The 4,205-nt window shown below is 42.0% G+C and overlaps 1 long non-coding RNA gene across 1 annotated transcript in view; it reads right to left on the bottom strand.

Moving 5' to 3' along the window:
- Positions 1-256: 256 nt before the first annotated feature.
- The window catches only part of LOC106960061 (uncharacterized), an 18,705-nt gene continuing 14,756 nt past the window's right edge, over positions 257-4,205 (bottom strand). Inside the window, exon 2 of the long non-coding RNA XR_001427489.1 lies at positions 257-814. This is a non-coding gene — a long non-coding RNA (uncharacterized LOC106960061). The remainder of the gene's footprint in view (positions 815-4,205) is intronic.

The following is a 4,205-nucleotide window of genomic DNA, read 5'->3' as shown; positions in this document are numbered from 1 at the left end:
GTGTGTGAGTGGAGTATGGTGTGTGTGTCTGTGTGTGTGATGTATGTGTGGTGTGTAGGGGTGCGTGTGTGTGTGTGTGTGTGTGTGGTGTGCATGCGTGTGTGTGTGTGTGTGTGTGTGTGTGTGTGTTAGAACAACAGCTCTAACATCAGCAGGAACATAGACGGTTCGTTTATCTCTGCCTTTCTTTCCTCCTCATGATTAGAAGAGGTTAAAAAACATAAATCCTGTTTTTGCTGTAGTTGAGTTTGTTTTATGTTTTATGTTAATAAATTCACACGGCAGTAATCTGTAAAAAGGAAACGGACTTTCCACATGGTTTCACTTTAAAAACATCAACTTGTACTGATTTTCTTACATTTTCTTCAGTTTTTTTCCATATTAAAGTTCCAGTGGGAACCTTGTTTGTGTGTTTCTGGTACACCCATGAATCAATCCTAGGGCCAAAATGGCCCCCGGACCTCACTTTGGACCCCTTCTGTATGTGGTTTTGTCCAGGAAAGGGTCAGCCGGACGCTGAGACCCAGACATGACTAAGCGATCAGGAGACGGCGTGAAGAAGACGCCCTTGCTGCTGAATCGAATCAGAGCGTGAGCCGCTCTCTGTCGGTCAAATTGAACAAGCGTGGCGTGACGCCCGCCGCCACATCAGCCTCCTCTCTCACCTTTAATCGGTTTCCTTCACGCCTCAAATTAATTTGCTCTCCTGTAATTTGCTACCTGAGTTTAGCGGCGGCTGAATAAATAAAGGTGAAACCCGTCCTGTCCTGACGGGAAGCGTCGCATGGCGCTCCGCGTCTGATGGCTCAGGTCTCTGTTTGACATCCTGCTCTGTCCTCCGTCATTCACACACACACACACACACACACACAGAGGTTTGGCGTTATTAGCTTTGCAAGTCCGTCTGAGCCTCAGATTTGTAACGTCTCTGTGTTTCAGACACTTTTATGTCTTTGGGTTTTTCTGTGAACCAGATTAAATAAAACATGGCATGACAGCGGATCAGCTGAGTCCAAACGGTCCCAGCTGGGCCCGGTTCTGATGCTTCACAGCTTCATGGTCCCAGGAGCAAAGCCTCCTGCTTTTCCCTCCAAGGTGTGGAGCAGATCCTGGTCCATCCTGTTGCTGCGTCTCCATCATAAATGTGCAAAACGTTTTCAGGTTTCCACTAATGTAGAGAAAACAGACTTGGCATTTCCGGTGTTTCCATTAAATAAGTGATGCGGTCAAAATCACACATGCCACGTCTTTATGTTTTAAATTGTTTTTTAAACTGTTTCCATCCAACAGTCACATGAATTTTGAGGTAAAATGTCAGGAAACAAACCATTTGAATGAGGCGTTTCTATCTGCTGGTTTGGAGCGAAGCGGCCAGGCTGCGCTGTGTTATGGCTGCAATGAGCAGCAAGTAGAGCAAAAGGTCTTTTATTCTGAAAATATGATATCCTGCAGAATGTCTCCAAGAAAATCATTTTTACATATTCTTATCTTGAATCATACATTTCGGTCCATTTACTCCTTAATGTCAAGTTTAAAAGCTAAATTGAGAAGATGTGAGAGAAAACAGAACTACGTAGACAGTTTCTTCAAAATAAGAGCGTGAATATAAATGACAGTCGAAAAGAAAGACTGAACCACTGTTCAGTTTTTGTTGTCAAAGCAGAGGTAAATTATCAATCTATGATTTATCAGGAAAAATTAACTTGGGGTAAGCTAACGGTTTTCAACATTAGCTGAAGCGCTAAGCTAACAACAAGCTATGAGTGCATTAGCAGAAATGTGTCAAAGATATTTGGGGAAAGATTCTGGTAAAGAACGGTTGAAATAAATCCAGATTATTGACGATCAGCTGATTGTTAAACAGTTTGCAGTAAAATATTCAGATTATTCTGCCTGAACTGAAGCCGCCGCCTCACGGATCCGTCTGCTGTTTGCTCTTAAAGGTTAACGTTTCACTTCGGAGGGAGGCGGTTCCTCTGAAATAAACGGGACGTTTGTTATCTGTGACGCAGCAGCAGCACCTGCTGCAGCTTCAGGGTTTCAGACGTTCTGCTGCTGGTTTCTGCAGGTTATAATTGTGTGACATCATCGCGTCGGTTCTGATCGGATCCGTTCCTCCGGTTCTGATCTCAAACCCAAAAAAAGGACAAAGATTTGTCATTCTTCCTCCCAGAAGCAGAACAAATCTACTGTACAGCAGCCCCTCTCTGCTGTCCTTTTTGTGATGTTGTTGCCATGGCAACTGTGATTTTTATTTCATTTTTTTCACGGAGCTTCGCTGTGTCACCTCTAGAGGGCGTCACATTTTGACACAGTCTGACTCCTGGCAGAGGCAGCGACCCAGTTTCAGTTTCACCCACTGGAAACCAGTTTACCCTGATTCACCCAGTCTGAGCTGACTGGGACATGGGTGCATGATGGCCATGTAAAAATCTGAAAAGTGTGGCATGCATTTGTGTTCAGCTCTCTTTTACTCTGATTTACCTGAATAAAGTCCAGAGCAACAATCAGCCTCTGGGAGTTACTATGGGATGCTTTGGACCAGGGGTGTTCAAAGTGGGGGTCGGGGGCCGTCTGTGGACCCTGGACAGATTTTTTTGCGGCCGTCTGTCCACATTTCAAAAGTAAATTAGAACAAAACTGCGATGTTTTAGTAGGGAATGTTTGATGAACACAAAGTGATCGTCTTCTCTAAGCTTCCCGCTTTCCTTGCGTTGCCATGGTAACTAACCATCTGCTCGTTCTCTCTAAAATCCACCTCTGCTTTTAGCTGCTGTATTAAAACTGAACACAGGAAGTGATTTCGACCAAAGACGAACCCAGATCCTGTTTTTTTATAACTTTATTTTTATTTTTGTTGATGTTATTAGAGTACACTCAAGAAGAAAGGTCAAACAATACATAGAAATTATAAAAGACAAAAATTACAGAACAATCGAACCAAAAATCACACACCAGCGGGAGACTCTTATTTTAGTAAGACAAAACACAAGGGGCCCATTCATATCCAAAATGAGTCCATTTGTCCAGGCTTTGCTGTTCCTGTGTCCTCAGTCTGTGTTAGAATCTCCATCTCTCATAATGAGTTCAGTCTGTATCCACTCCTTCGTGGGAGGACGTTCAGATTTGCACCACTTTCTGGTTGTCACCGTTTTGGCTGCCACCAACAGAACTTTTAACAAACAGTCATTATTAAGTACAATATTGTCCAAAAGACCAAGGCATAGAGCCAGACCGGACTTGGGTATTAGTAACCCAATACTGTTTCAGTCTTATTGTGCATTTCCTTCCAGAACCGTGTAATTCTGGGGCAAAGCCAGAAAATATGCTGATTAACATTAAGTGCTCCAGCATGGCTGATCTGCTCTTTTGTATTTCTGTTCTTGGTATTTAGGAGGGGAGCAGTTTGTTTTGGGTTTCTCCAACTGAGGGCAGGTCCAGTGACTCTAGGAAGGTTTCCATCTGTCCATCTTTAGCAGAGGGAGGTTGGCTGTATAATCTCTGGCTGTATGTCCCAAACCTGTTGCTCGTTCATTTGATTTGTTTCATCATCATTTAATTTATAGATATTTCTATTGTTGCTTTTTCAGTTCTTTGCTGACAGTTTCGTTCCTTGAGATCCCTCCTCATGATATGATTGTTTAATAAACTTTGATTTCTTTTCAATTTCATATGTAAGCATTTTGTCAATGTTGTTTCTTAGTTCTTTTATTTTTATAAACAGGTTGGGATTTTGGGTTAATTTATGTTGTTTTTCCAGATCTGTTCGTTGAGCTCTTTCTTTTTCATAGGCATCCACTCTGGATTTCTTAAAGGCCGCAGTTTTTCAGATCAATTTTCCTCTTAATACTGTGCATCCCATAATATCACCGGATTAACCTGTCCATCATTGTTCTCTTCTATGTAAGTTTTTATATCGTGGGAAATTTCAGCTTTGATTGTTTTGGAGTTCAACAAGCCTACATTTAGTCGCCATGCTGTTTTGTGTCTTCCAGAAGATAAACTTAGTTTTAGTGAAGAATGGTCAGATATACTGGTTTCTTCTGCTTTACGTTCCTTTACCTTATCAGATGTATTCATGAAAAGGTAGTCAGTTCTGGAATAACTTTTAATGGGCGCAGAGTAATGGGGATAATCCTTTACATTGGTGTTTAATTCCCTCCAGACATCAACAAATCCAAACTCAAGTGCCAATTTAAATCTTT

The sequence above is a fragment of the Poecilia latipinna genome, unplaced genomic scaffold (assembly GCF_001443285.1).
Source record: "Poecilia latipinna isolate Pla-1442-1.1 unplaced genomic scaffold, P_latipinna-1.0 Scaffold1150, whole genome shotgun sequence".
NCBI lineage: Eukaryota > Metazoa > Chordata > Actinopteri > Cyprinodontiformes > Poeciliidae > Poecilia > Poecilia latipinna.
The sequence above is the reverse complement of the archived record's forward strand: the minus strand, read 5'-3'. Positions and strand labels throughout refer to the sequence as shown.